This window comes from Mastigoproctus giganteus, chromosome 3 (genome assembly GCF_048544385.1).
Source record: "Mastigoproctus giganteus isolate SK-2022 chromosome 3, ASM4854438v1, whole genome shotgun sequence".
NCBI classification, from domain to species: domain Eukaryota; kingdom Metazoa; phylum Arthropoda; class Arachnida; order Uropygi; family Thelyphonidae; genus Mastigoproctus; species Mastigoproctus giganteus.
The window spans coordinates 227,050,539-227,065,935 of NC_143577.1; the positions used below are offsets into that span (position 1 = coordinate 227,050,539).

The 15,397-nt window shown below is 40.6% G+C and overlaps 1 long non-coding RNA gene across 2 annotated transcripts in view; it reads left to right on the plus strand.

Moving 5' to 3' along the window:
• Positions 1 to 15,397, plus strand: part of LOC150088803 (uncharacterized) — a 31,384-nt gene that overhangs the window by 14,763 nt on the left and 1,224 nt on the right. The gene's annotated exons all lie outside the window — the stretch shown is intronic.

Sequence of the window (15,397 nt, forward strand, 5' to 3'; positions counted from 1 at the left end):
CTACACTTTACTGGCAAAAGTAGTTGGAGGGATCCATCTAGAGAATACGACTTAGATATTGTTTTTGTCGGAGTAGGGTTTTAAGAGCATCAGAAACTTAGGCCACATTGGTCCACAAATAATATATCTGTAAACTGCTGGATGAAAAGCAGCATTCTGGGAGATAAAACCACGCAATCCTCACCTGAGACCAACTAACTTAGCCACTGCAACTAACGAAGTATTAAAAGCTTAAAAGAAGCATTGAAGATCTACATTAACTGTCCAAAAAATTAGACACCTCTATTCAGTTTCTAGTAGGGCCATTTTTGGCCTGAATTACAATCCATACATATCGTGGCATGGATTCCACTAATATCTGAGGGAATCTAACTTCAGATTTGACCTTTCTTCCATCAGGATGTCAGCAGCCATATTACGGTCGGTAGAGAAGCGCGAATCCGAATTGCCCTTTCAGATATATCCTACAGAGATAGTTGCATTGTCGTCTGGAAGGAATCCATCGCATTCCGGGTTAAAATGAAGTATGTAGGGTGAAGTTGATCCAATACGACAGAAAGATATTCACTGGAGGTAACACACCTTCTGGCGGTATAAATGAACCCATAATGGCATAGTATTCAGGGTAAGGAGCCATCGGTGGTTTTCCCCAACTGTGCCATCTTGTGAAGAAAATAGAACTCTGAATGCCAGAAGTGCGTACAATTTGTGGTTTGCGTTACCTATATAGTGTGCTGTTGTGCTGTTCTTCTGGGTAATTGACCGCAGGACCCTAGTGGAACCCCACGTTGCCCGCCATCGCCACGGGGAGGTCAACCACGCAGTAGGACTATCGTTCTTTGGACCACCTCTGCCAAGAGGCTGTTCAGAGAACCGTTGAAAAAAAACTGTTGAAAAGACGAAATAGTGAAAAAGAGTGGAGGTCAGAATGAATGGACAAAGGAATGGGCAGCAGGGAAGAAGGCCCGCTCAGAAAGTTGAGGTGGAAAAAGGGGGGGAATTAGGTGAAGCCCGATCGTATAATATAAATAAACCCATCAATATAAATGAACCCATTCTTCACGTTGCATTTGCATACCTTACATTCAATTATCTGACGCCAATTGTAAAAAGTTTCCAATTTTTTGGTCAGTAACTGTAGATGCAGCAACGTAGGTTGCGGTGAGAATATTACGGAGTTTTAAAAGCGACTTTGTTGAGGCTGTACCAGTTATTGGTCGCTGTCAGAGTCAATTATAATTTGGTCTAAGGGACTGACAGTCCTTTAAGCCAAAAACACTTATGGAGAAAAATTTCTGCAACTGGTGTCGAAAGTCCCTCTATTAACAATAGAATCAACCGTAAGTGCATCCTCTACTCGTAGGGAATGCACACTGTACTTCCATACTGTGTGGGAAACTCCAATCCCGTTGATATAGGAAGAATGTTTTATGGACTTTTCGAACCACTGCCGAGTTATTCGGTCCAGTAGGAGCTTTGCCAGTTTTTCATCCAGAAAAATCACAACGAAATTTGCGAACCGACACCTCATAGCTTTATTTGCCTTGGTGCAAATTGTAAACCATTGAGTAGCAATGTTAATGTAGGACACAGTACACCCATGCAGTGCTTCAACTCGCAAATCCGCCATAATATCAAATATCTCCTGGAGGAGTGCATTGATCAATGTAAGAAAGAAAGTCAGTGAATTTAAGAAGATTGTGTGCTTGGAGAATGTCCAGAGAACGCTGCCTACTGGAATGTATAATCCAGGCTACCGGAATGTACATTCCATGAATGTATATTCAACACCCAACATGCATAGTGCCCACTATCCAGGCAGATGATGGTGGTTGCATAACATGGTGCATGCTTTGCTGGCAAGAACTAGGACTCCTGGTGCGTATGGACCAACGTTTTACTTTTGAGGTCCACCTGCAGCTCTTAGGAGATAATGTACACCTTGCCATGTTGCATTTTATTCACGGTCAGAACCGGGATCTTCCAAGGCGATAATGCGCCTTGTCATTGCGCCCGCACTGTGCACCAGTGATTCGAGAAACACAGTAAATATATCATCCATTTTGATTGGCCTTCAAATTCGCTTGATCTCAATCCAATTGAACACGTGTGGGATGCTATGGAAGGGGAAATGAGGCGTAGGTACATGCAACCGTCATCAATTCTGACACCGTGGAAAGCTTTACAGACAGCCTGCCTCAGTGAGTAGGTTCCCCCTTTTACCCTTAGAACAGCCTGGATTTCGTGGTATGGATTCAGGAGGTTTCCAAACCGTGCCGCAGGGACACGGGTTCGTGTTGATTCAATAGCTTCTGACTATCTTGCTCATCTGCTTTATCTGCTGTTCCTGGAGAGCTCAGCTTCGTGGAAAAAGTAGGTGTATCTAATAAAGTGGCCATCCAGTGTATGTCTAAAGTACAAATAACATTGAAAATTGTGAACTGGTATAACTTTTAAGCAAGTATAAAGAGAAGTAAAAAAAAATAGCTCAAAATTTCAACCGGATGTATGTGATTTGGATTTTGTTTTGTATTGGAGTTGCAGAGATAATTTATGCAAATTATATGATCAAATGAAATACCGAGTTCTCTGTTTTGTAAAATTCCCTTTTCAGTTCCATTTGCGATTTATACTAGCCTTTCCATCACCTACAGTTTAATCCTTTCTTTCAAACACCGGCCCTGAACGTATCTAACTCATACTCGGATGGGTTGTGACGCGTGATTGTACGTGAGAGATATCTCCATCTTTTCTACTTTTCTTACAGATCTGTCAAGAACAGAAGTGATGATGTGTAACTGCACGATTTTAGCAGTCTGATAATAAATGATCAGTCAGTTCGCTTTATCTTATATACGTGAAACCATAAGAAATCCGAAATACTTTCTTATGTCTTCGAAAACGATCACAGAAAGAAAGAAAAAGATATTACCAGTATCTCTCCCTCTCTATGTCGTATTTTTTTTTTTAAAAGAGATTAGACAATCAGTTGTATTCCATACAAATCGATTGCAGAAATTCAAATATTATACTACAAAAAAGGAACATTAGGGGGTATTCGAAACGACATTGTAAGGAGGTCAAAGAAAGATTATAAACAGTAAAATCTGTTTTGTGATCCAAGATATTTCTAAATCGTTATGGACGATTTGGAATTTTTTTAAGTTGAATTCTCAACTTAAAATAAGAGGCGCCATTTCTGCCTGATATAAGCAAATAACTTATCATATTTATTAATCAATTATCGGAAGATTCACGAGGTTCCTCCATTCTATTTAACACATCCAGTTGAGTTCATCTTTATCAGTCCTTTTTGCACTCTGACCTGATCTCACTTCCTGTTTTCCGATACACTTCTACGAATCCTTAATACTTGAACTTAGTATTTAATTTCGACCTCTTGTACCTTGTCCCATTTCCAAAGTGTTTGACCCTAAGCGTACTCTATTACAGCAATACCATATTGGCATTAAGAACTCTTTCTTTTGCTGTGTATTTGAAGTTCTGCAAATAATTTTCTTGGTGTTTTGTTTTCCTGAGAATTTTCCAACTTATTTGCCATATAATTTTATTTATTTTTATATTTACGTTGCTTTCTTATGTAAGGATCACGTATTTCCAATTATCTTAATTGGAAATACTGGATATACTAAATAACTGGAAGAAGATGATTGTCTCTTAGAGTTCAATTTTATTTCTGTAGTCTCCATGGTTCCCACTCATCAATCAAACCAGTCTTCGAAAGATGAAGGTACCCTTCATGGTAAAGACCAAAAAAATTTCCCATTCTAATTATGATCAGGAGGGAAATAACGCGACCAATCACCAACCAATATCCACAAGACAAATTCCATCGTCACCATCACAGCAACAAATGCAAAATACAAACTATATTGCATTGCTAATTATCCGCATACTTCTGAGATTTGGTAAAAATGAACCACACCTGTCATCCATATGTTAGAATTAGTAGATCAACGAAAAACAGTAGCCACTTCCAAAAGTGGTCATCATAAGATGCTATGTCAATCAAACTGTTGATCTTGACAGAAATATATCACAGTCGCTCAGAAGAATGGCATGAAGATCTCTTCAGACCTCATCGACTATTGTCAACTGGGAATCATCATCATCATCATCATCATATTATACTAATTTGTTTCCCGAGCAAACGCTCATCAACAAAAGTAACTAAATTTAAAAACAACCACTTGTCATAAAAAACTAAAATCGACCACTTAGCCTGATCCCACCAGCTAAAAAATTAACTATTGTGGGAACAGTTACCGCCCCTACCGCGGGGAGGTGGGTCGTCTACTATCAATTGTATATCCGCCCATAAACTCCAAAATAAAATCCCTCATAAAACATCAACTTCTGCACCATTAAATAGTTCTCAAAAATCCATTTCTTTAAAACATTATACCTCATCCATCATGTTGTACATTTCTAATTTTAAACACTTCATTGACAAAATCTAAAAATTCCCTGTAATTCGCTAGGTTCCTAAGGAGTCCGCACGGCTCCAATATTCCTCCACCAACTTTTTGTCTTAATCGTTCCCTATGCTGCTCATAGAGAGGGCATCTCAATAACATATGCTCACTAGACTCTGGCTGTCCGCAATCACAGCTATTGCTCTCCCTCAATCCCAACTTATGCAACTTAACCCCGAGTCCATGCCCAGTTATCAACATAGCCGGAAACAATCCTAACATAGGCCACTTTTCTTTATTCACCAATGTCAAGGCATCAGGAAGAAACCGGTAAGTATCCCTACCGGCCTCAGACCGTGCCCACCGGCTCTGCCAAACATCTTCTATTTCTCTCTGGAATCGCCTGCATTCCATTTTCAAATCCTGCAATCCGTAAATTTTTCCCTCTTCAGGACAAGCCCTAATACTACATAACTCTGCAGGAGAATTCCGCTTTGTATGGTATATCAAAAACCGCTTTGCAATCACCAGATCAACTGGCATTTTTCCAGTAATAACCTGCAAAGCCTCAGTGGACACAGTCCTGCATGCCCTAGAAACTGCCAACAATGCCAGTCGTTGTGAGGCGCTCAAATGTCTTCTAACAAATACATGAGCAATAGCCGTTCCCCACGCTCCGCACGCATACGTGACAATTGGTAAATATATGCATTGATATAACAACTTTAAAGCCTTCCCTCGTAAACCCCACTCAACTCGTACAATTCGTTTGATTCTGCCATATACTTTTTTCACCTTCTCACGCAAGTACTTTGCATGGGGAACAAAACTAAGTCGCTCATCCAACATTATCCCCAAATACTTGGTTTGAGTACAATATTTAAGGGACCGCCCCTTCACCCTTACAGTGGGATTTCTATTACCACTCAATCTGCCTTTGAGTAACATACAAACTGTCTTCTCTTTTGATATAGTTAACTTATTTAAGAGAGCCCAGTCATCCAACTTTTCCAAAGCTATCTGTGCCTTTGTTTCCAGACTGAGCCTGGAATCACCTTGGACCAAAATTAGTACATCATCTGCGTAAGCCACTATCTCCTCCTCACCCCAATCCTCATTCAAAATTTCATCAAGCACGAGATTCCAAACCACAGGCCCGAATATTGAGCCTTGTGGCGCACCTCGCTCTATGACTTTAGTCACCACTCTAAATTTATTCCGCACCTCCACTAGTCTGTTGGAGAAGTAGCTACGCATCAGCCTATATAAGTTTCCTGGGCATCTCATTTGCCGAAGTCTTGCCAATATACTCTCCCACCACAAGAGATCAAAGGCGCCCCTAAAGTCAACAAATAGTCCCAATATATATCGACTCTCGCTATTTTTAACGACTCTGAGCACCTCAGACAAGGAATCCTCAGTTGACCTGCCAGCCTTAAATCCATACTGTCTTTGAGAAGTTAGCCCTGCTTCCCGGTATCTTTTGTTAATTCTGCCTATCATCAATCGCTCCAGCGTCTTTCCTAACACAGACAACAAGGCTATGGGCCTATAAGACCCAGGGTCAGCCATATCTTTATCACTATTTTTTAATAGCAACTTCAAGGTCGCTTTCTTCCAGCAATCTGGATATATCCCTTCTCTTAAACAAGAATTAAATACTGAGAGCAATAGCCAGGACCAATGTTTTGCCATTTCCAGTAACACCTCCATAAAGATTTCATCACCGCCTGGAGCCTTTCCTTTCTTAGCCAACATCAAGGCGTTACTAAGCTCTTCCAGTGTGAAATCGCCCTCCTCCTCACTAGCAACATAGTCCAAATTTGCCTGCCGAGTGCACGCCTGGCCCGGCGAATCGTCCTGAGCACTATCCCCCGGGAACAAGACATTCAAGATTCTAATCATAGAATCCTCCCAGTTCATTGTCTCAGGTCCGTCTAATTGAATAGAGTGCGCTATTTGCTCAACATGGACCTTTTCCATTATAATCTTGTAGGGGAGACCCCAAGGATCCTTATTCCCTTCTACCTGAACAAAATCCTGCCAAGTCTGAGACTTTGCCCTCCGAATCTCCCCCACATAACTATTTTTCCTATCCTGATATCGACGCCTGTATACCATCATTTCCTCATATCCCAAGCGTCTTGCATGCTGATACTTATGTCGTAGCCTAATCACCTCTCTCCGAGATGCCTCAAGACTCCCACTCCACCAAGGCACTGACCTTAACTTTTTCTTTTGTTTTATCATGGAGCCGTACGAGGCTCCCCTCAGAACCTTTGTTAACATTTCTGCTCGCTCATTAACTGAGCCACCGGACCACACACAATCCCTCCCCCGCAGTCTACTCTGGATACCGCTAACCAGCCTTTGACAGTCCAGGGACTTCCTAACCAGTCTGCTAGATCTATTATCCACATCACTCCGCACTGTGTCCACCAATTCAAACACTATAGGTATAGCCCTATGGTCGCTTGTCGTCCATCCCTCTCGCACTTCCCAACCTTGAGTCTTATCTAACATGTTTTCCGAACAGACTGTCACATCAATGTTCGACTCACCATTCACTGTTGAGAACGTACTTAAGTTCATCGGACGATTCACGACCCAGAGCCTATTTGCAATTAAGCACTCTTCCATCATTACTCCCCTTGGATCAGTCTCATTGGCATACCACAGCACAGAGCTAGCATTGGAGTCAATACCAAACACTATTCGCTTACCTTGGAGCTCTGTACAAATTCTGTCAATGTACCCTAGGTACACTCCTAGGTCATCCCTGAACTGACAATACAGACTTACCAGGTAAACACTTTCAAAAGAACCTATGACCTCCACGCACACACCATGCGTGAAGGTCAATCCTTGGATCTGTGTCACCACGAGGTCAGGGTTGCATGCAATCACAGCAGCCTGACAACCATGCCCGTGCTGTGCCACCCTATAATCCAGTGGATACCCTCGCACCACTTCATTTACCCTGTACGGCTCTTGTACAAGGATCAGGTCACAACCCTCTTTTCTTGTCCTAACAGCCAGCTGCAACGCAACCTGATAAGAGCGCTGACCATTAATTTGCACCAATTTTAACTTGTTATATTTATTATTATGAAGACTTTTATCCATTTCCTGGTTTATTTTTGACTTGTTCTTTATATCTCAAATATTCAGGGCACTCTTTACTCCCAACAGAATGGTCAGCACTCCCACCTTTTCTCTTACAGTTGACACACGTTGGTGCATCCCGCTTCTTAGGACAGTCATTAAAAAGATGGCCGTCTCCCGCACAATGCCGACACACCAGCTTGGACTTACAATTTCGTGAAACATGTCCAAACGCTAGACAGCGAAAACACTTAGTTAAAAACATTATCTCTCTCACTTTATAAGAACACCAGTGAATATATACTCGTCCCCTCTCCACCAAGAACTTCCTAAGTCTCTCTGGAACTTCCAAAATCCAATTCTTAGTGTCTTTGTCTAAAACTCGAGCCACAGACCGCACAGTAATATCCTTTAAAAACCGCTCCTTGTCCATGCCTGTTTCATATCCATTTTTGGAGTACAGTTGCTCAAGAAATTGTTCCTGTTCTATATCAGCTTCAACATCATAAATAATAATTCGACTGCCTGCTTTCTTTGGAATTTCCACCTTCATTCCTTGATCTTTTACCTTCTGACAATTAATCAGACATTGCATATCATGACGGGAGTCGAACTCCATCACCACTCCCTTATCTCGAATTGTCCGAAAGTTTCTCACTTTTATGTCCTGCAATTCCGGGCGTATCGTCTTCAACACCTCAGTCTTGACTTCATCACTTGTCTTGAATTTTTCGGAATCAGCCTTTATAAATAACACATGTTTCTCCTTTTCCACTCTTTCTGGCACTTTGCCTACCACTTTTAATGCTTCAGCAAATGTCTTTTTAACTTGCACTGTACAGTCATTCTCCTTCAACCTTGCCTTGAGAACCTGATTCTCCACATAGATTCCAATAGCTTTCGATTCCAACACATCCCAAAACTCCAGAATAGCATTCATGGCTGCTCGATTCATTTTGTGACTGTCATTAAACATATACTCACGAAGTTCCTTCCGAACAACTTTAATCTCCTTAAACATCTCCCCTACCTCATCCTCATGATCACTGTCGACACGAATTCGCTTGGTTCCAGAACGCTGCCCACCCTCTGTAACCTCCATTTCACCCTCAATGGATGGGCCAGCTCCAGCTCTCTGAGACTGGACAGAAACAGGTTCCATTCCAGGTGGAGAGGAATCAATATACAACACCTCTGGTTCAGACATGCTCACAGGCCAGCAACCCAATGGCAGCACAGCCACGAGCACAGCACAATATAACAACGATAAAACAATATAATACAGACAATATAATAACAACCTGCGCTATTAAGTTACTCGCTTGACTCGCAAGCAAGAAAGTGTCAGCACTCCGTGAAGACACGGATAATGCACAAGTCCACCCTGATAAATACCAAAAAATGCAAAATAGCACACCACAAATTGTAACAGAAATTAAAACTAACCTCAATATATTTGGGGGCCAAGATACACTCCTCAATACTCACAAGATTAACACAAGCACTCCGCGAAAACACTGATTGCTCTAGTTCACTTAGCAAAACACAAGAAACCCAAGTCCGTTTCTACCTCAGTTTGGCCGTACTCGACGGCACCGGTTTCTCTTTGCCGGCCAGGAAAACCTGGCCGCCCACCCCGCACAACGTGGATGTGGAAACCTCCTAGAAGATCACAAGCACTGACAAAGTTAGTACAAAAGTTATTAGTATTGTTCTATCACTTTATTAAATCACACACTAACAGACGCTGTGCACCCGTGCCATTCTTCTTGGTCGCGGGGCTGTCAACTGGGAATACAGGAATGCAATAAAAACTGATTTTAGTATATGGATGATAAGTAGGGGGCCGCATCAGATCTGATTTTAAGGGGTATCATCCCAGCTGTGAAGTATGGCAGAGGTGCAGTCGCCATCTGCGATTGTTTCTCGTGGTTTGGGTTTACACCATTAATCACCATTCCTTGAACAATGAATATCATGGAGTACATTGACATTCTGAAGAATTCTGCTTTTCCTACACTGGGGCAGCAGTATGTGGAGGTAGAGCCCTTTTCTGTTTCACCATGACAATGCACCGTGTCAGTACTGTGACTTGATTTAAAAACAAGGGTTTTCAAATCAAGTCACAGTATTTAAAAGCTACAATGGATCGTCCGTCGTCCCATCTAAACCCAACTGAACACCTTTGTAATGAGCAGGAATAATTTGGGCAGAGAGCAATGTGTTACATTTAGCAATATAGCGTAATACACTAATGGCCAAAAAATTAGAAAACTTTATTTAATATCTAGTAGAGCCACCCTAATTGAGATAATAATCTAGTAGGGATACACTACATTTAGAGCCATACAGTTTGTAGCATGGATTCCATGAGGTGTCTGAGGGAGTTTAGCTCCAGATTTGATGAATCCACCATCAGAATATATGTCAGCTGCTGTATTTTAATCATAAGAAAACTGCAAAGCCGAACTGTCCTTTTGAACATATCCAAAACATTCTCAATTAGATTCACATCAGAAGAATTAGGTGGCCACGATAGACGTTGAAAATCTTGGGAATTTTCCTCGAAGCATTCAGATAAAAAATTTTGCACAGTGGATAGTTGCATTGTCGTCTGGAAGGAATCCATCTCAATCGGGTTAAAAATGATGCATTGCAGGTTGAAGTTGCAAAAGGTTTCTAATTTTTTGGCCAGTGACTGTAGGATGCAGCATCAGAATAGCAGTATATATCAATGTTAAAGAGCAAAAATTAAGTCTAATATAAGTCTGGGAATAAATTTCTCAAAGAATTCAAATACTCCAACGACCATAACACACACACAATGAACGTGTTCCGATATACATACACAAACTAACTGAACGCCCATGCTCTAAGAATCAATCATTGCTATATCCGTACTGCCACATCAATGCTTAAATATCCATGCATGGGAAGACACGAAGATACAGCAAAAAGAAATCACCAACCTCCTTTCAACTATTAAATCGAGATTTTCCAATCAGCAAGAAGAAGAGGCGCAGTCCAAAGAATAACTGATTAATTCTGCTTGATAAATAAGAAGCTCTTTGAACCATCGCAAAAATCGCTTGATAAGATTAACAGCCAGCATTTCTTTATATATTTTAAGGAAACTATTCGCTAGAACTCATCGCTGGCTGCTTCCTAATTTCCAGCGTCAACCAAACATATCCTTATGTGGAAAGCTGTCTGATTTGTTTCGGAACTTCCCATGCACGCGACACTTACAACTGTCATTATGAATGCAGACGAATAAATCAGCGGAATAATGGGTACGAATCCATTCCCTCGCTAAACACTTCTCTCCCTGTTTCAGACTCTTTAACACGTGTTACTGACATATAATAATCTTCGAGAATCCCATTCCCCTTTTAGTATCCCTACACCGACTTCATTAACTCCTCACAGCAAAGAAAAGATGCTTAGAAATTCCTTAAAAGGAATTCTAATTAGATGATCTTGAAAACTGAACAGATTAAGTACCACAGATTCTTAGAAGAAAACACTTCTAGCTTACTTAATGTGTCTTATTTTCTTATTTAGATTTTCATAAAAATGCAGTAAGTGGCTAGATGCTTGGAATATTATTATTTAATAGAAACTGCGTGATATTCGTCACCGAAACCAACATATATGGAAAAGATTTTCTTAAGATGTTGAAAGTCTCTTTTATACCTTCGAAAGAGACGTTTAGTGATGCAGATGTTACACCACTTTATGATAAAGATGTCTCCATCGTTATGTCATTTTTCAGTCGAGAACACGAATGTCTTCTAATGTAACAAATTATCAAAGATAACACATCTAAAATGAAACAAAAATAGAAATCTTAGAAATGCAACTGAATCCAGCAAAATCGGTTGCAGCTCAAGTTCTTATAGGCGTTGTCGATCACAGTTGTAGTCTTCCTATTTCAGACGGAAGGAGTTGGGTTCTGTCCCTTGATTTTCTAGAGGTTTTTCGGCCTTCTCGAAATGCAAATCGGCCCTTGAACTCACCTTGCACAGTTACGAGGGGCTTTCAATACGTTATCTACCTAAGGTACTTGCCATAGTTATATTTCAATGATTCATGATTTATCATGTTCCTACATATCTCAACTTGAACCATACTAATTTTGATCCCACTGTGTTTTTAGGTTGTGTTACTGTAACAGAAAGAAGGAAGACACCTGTATCAAATTATGGATTTGCTGAAATTGGAGCATCGTTCAGTCATCAAGTTTCTCACCAAAGAAGAAAATAGCCAAAGGGCGTTCATGAAAGGCTGCGTATTGCAACAGTGCACCTCCAGAGTACCAGGTGAAATTCTGATCAAGGCAATTCAAGTGGGAGTAGAGAGTCCATTGAAGCGATCCACGTCTAGAAAGGCCTGTGAAAACACTTCTAGCGACCACTCCAGAATTGCGTCATGCTGTGGAAACCCTTGTGCTGAATGCTAGGCGTTTAAAGGTGTCCCAAATTTCTAGGAAATGTGACATATTTGAGAGAACATCCTCCTTGAACATTTGGGGATGACTAAGGCCAGTGCAAGGTGGATCCCCAGATTTCTGACTCTTCTGCAGAAGCAATTCAGAGTACGGTGTTGTGAGGAGAATTTAGAGCTTTATGGAAGGAATCCTGAAACTTTCATCTCCAGAATCGTTACTGATGATGAAACATGGGTTCATCACTGGGATCCTGAGACCAAAAAATTTCGGACACAACCTTCAGCTGGCAAGATTATGGCCATCACGTTTTGGGATGCTGAGAGAATTTTGTACATTCACCACTTGGAACACAAGCAGACAGTCACTGGGGAGTAATATGCATCCCCAGTACAACATAAAGGATGTTATAAAGAAAAAAGGTAGAAAACTTTCCAGAGATGTGCCGCTTATTCAGGGCAACGCACCAGTGCGCAGGTCACATGCTGTTGCTTTGAGAGATTGCGACGTTACAGAACTTGCTCATCCACCTTACAGCCCGGATCTGTCCCCCAATGACTGTTTCCTCGTACAACAGAAAGTACAGTTAATCAACTGTTCTTGTAGATTACGTTGTCAATACTATTATACTCCAGAACGCCATGATGTATCTTCCAATTTATAGATTCAATAGAAAGACATACGCCTAATTGCCTTAGAAGCCTTTGGCGATAATTCTAAATCAAGCAAAGAGAAGATTGTCTTTCGGTGGCTGCCTGAATATTTCGAGCGTTGTTAAGTACAACGCTCGAAACGAATTTTGACTGCCGGGTGCATCCCTTGCTTCTGTCCTCCGGTCTCTAAAGAGGATGTTGTGTCGAGCCACGCAATATTTCTTCATGAAACAGAGACCTCCAACTGTGCATTGCAACCCTCTGCTAATTTATACAACGAAATGTCAGCGCACCCCTCCACTAATAAGGATGTGTCTCATTTGTGCAAAGCACTGTATCTCGACTTAATTACAACGTTCACCTTGTTATTAGACTTTAGTTTCTTGTCAGGTGCCAACAGCGATATTTAAATAATCTTCTCCATCTCCAGTTGGTGACGTATACCCTGTAATTTAGCGACCCTCCTCTTTTATTCGGTAAAATGAGGGCTGTAATTCATTCGTATGCGACTGGAGTTCAGGAAGTCAACAAGGGCAAGTCCTTGCCAAGGAAAGGTTAAAAGACTAAGATTAATAGCCTCTTCGAAGATACTTCCTTGTATTATAATGATTTTCCAATCATTTTTGACGTAGTAGGTCTGCAGAGGGGTGTGTTCAAATCATTTCTACATTCTAAAGTCGTTTAGAAGCTACAGAATGAATACCAGAGAATGAAAAGGAAGAAAAAAGAAAAACCAAAGAAATCCAAAATGGGATAAATAAAAAAAGCGGTAATCGACCCGGCAATAGAGACATCTTTCACGCATGCGTTAAAGTGAGTTAACTTCGTAGTAACATAAAGCTTTTTAGCCTCTATAATTGTCAGTTCCTTAAAAGTTTCTGTTTGTTTTGCAGCAGTTTTGGACTCGTTATCAATGCAAATAGAACTTTGCTTTCTGATTAAGAATTAAAAGGAAAAAAAAATGGCGGTGGTCAACAGAGCGTAATTTTCATCCGTAGAGTTTCATAATGTCTATTGGAGCGATAATTTCTTTAACAGCCACTGCTCCTGTTTTGCCTTAATGAACAGAGACAGAGAGACAGAGAGAGAGAGAGAGGAAGAAAAAAGAACTTTAACGAACTTTGAATCAATATGTTGCCATAGGAACCGATCTAATTGCCTTTTATGGTTATTAAAATTAATTTCTTCCGTCGTGTTTGTTCTCAATCAATAAAAACTATTACAAGTTTTCGTCCCATAAAGAAACGCCGTATTCCTGAGGTCACGCGCGATACTCCTGGCTAATTTGGTAGCTTTATTAATTAACCAAAAAAGAAGGAACTTAAGACCGAAGGGAAGACTTTTTGGAACGCGCTTTTGGGTTATAGGAAAATATCGGGTTCATTATGAGATATCACTGCAAAGAATATCCAAAGAAAGAGTTTCGGCCCTTGAAAAAATGTCTGAAAACTTTTTTCTTCAAAAAAAAAAGGTCTTAGAAGAAAAAAACTTCGAATCTTAGTGGCTACTGTCATTCAAAAAAAAAAAAAAAAATCTGTGACGTCACGTACCATATCTGTAAATTTCAAGAGACGTCATCAATCTACTCTTCACCTAAGAGAGTTTGCACTTCTTTAAGAAATCAGGAACATACTAAGAAACAAAGAACCAATGAACCGGCAGCAGCAGATCATTTTTTAGTTTAAAACCTCCCTCGCTGAACTGTGCCAAGCCAAGCTTCAAGTATTCCATTCACGTGAAACGTCAGTTTGAAAGCTGCTACTCTCTATTCGCTTACTTCCTGCTCTGAGTCGAGGTTAAGTGTCAACTTCCGGAGCGCCGTGATACACCGGAAGTTCGTGTTGAACGAATCGTCCGATAGTTTCTCAAAGTCCCATTTCACCAGAGACGTCAGACTCAACTTGAACGAATGATCCACCTGGTGTCGCTCGTCGAATCCATTCATTTATTTATTTATTTATTTTTTTTTTTTACCAATACGAACCAACTGCGCATTCTTTTGAGCTGCAGCACTTATCGGAAATAACTGCGTTCCTAACATCTGTTACTGCTTCGAAGAAATGCGCCAACATTAATGTTGGGAAGTATGTCACGTGCTATTATAAAATAGTTTGATGTGACCAGCAAGTCCACCAAATCTACAGATAAACCGACCTTAGAACTCACATGATAGGCCGATACGTTGAAGCCTCACTACCTGAGGTGTCTTTGTCGATATGGTACTGGAATTTTTATTTCATGATAAAATTTTACCCTTCAGTGACTTGCCTCACTTTCTTTTGTTTTGTTTGTTTTCTGCTATTTCTCCAAACTTGGGATAATATGCTTCCTAGGTTAGCACCTACTTGCTTTTTTAAGGAAAATTCATATTCCAAGAGTCGACTTTCTTTCCTTTGGTCCATGGGCGACCTTATTTTTCTTGCCCTATATAACGGATAGCTTTAAATGTCTGTAATTCGAAACAGAAAAATTTATGTGCGTCTCTAACAAATGATAAGCTCTGAGAAACGCTGTCCCGGGAGATATCTATTCTTTTCACCCACCGTCCCACATGATGGGCTCATTTAAATTCTGTAGAGAGTACAAGACTACAGTATCTTTTGCCTTTCTGGGCACACATGATAACTACAATAAATGCTATGTGTGTGATATCTTCCTTCCTTGCGTGAATATATCTGTCTCTCTGTTTTGGCCTACTGTTCCATTTGCCATACAATCTGAGAAAACACTCTTCATTTTGTATCTCCCGTTTGACA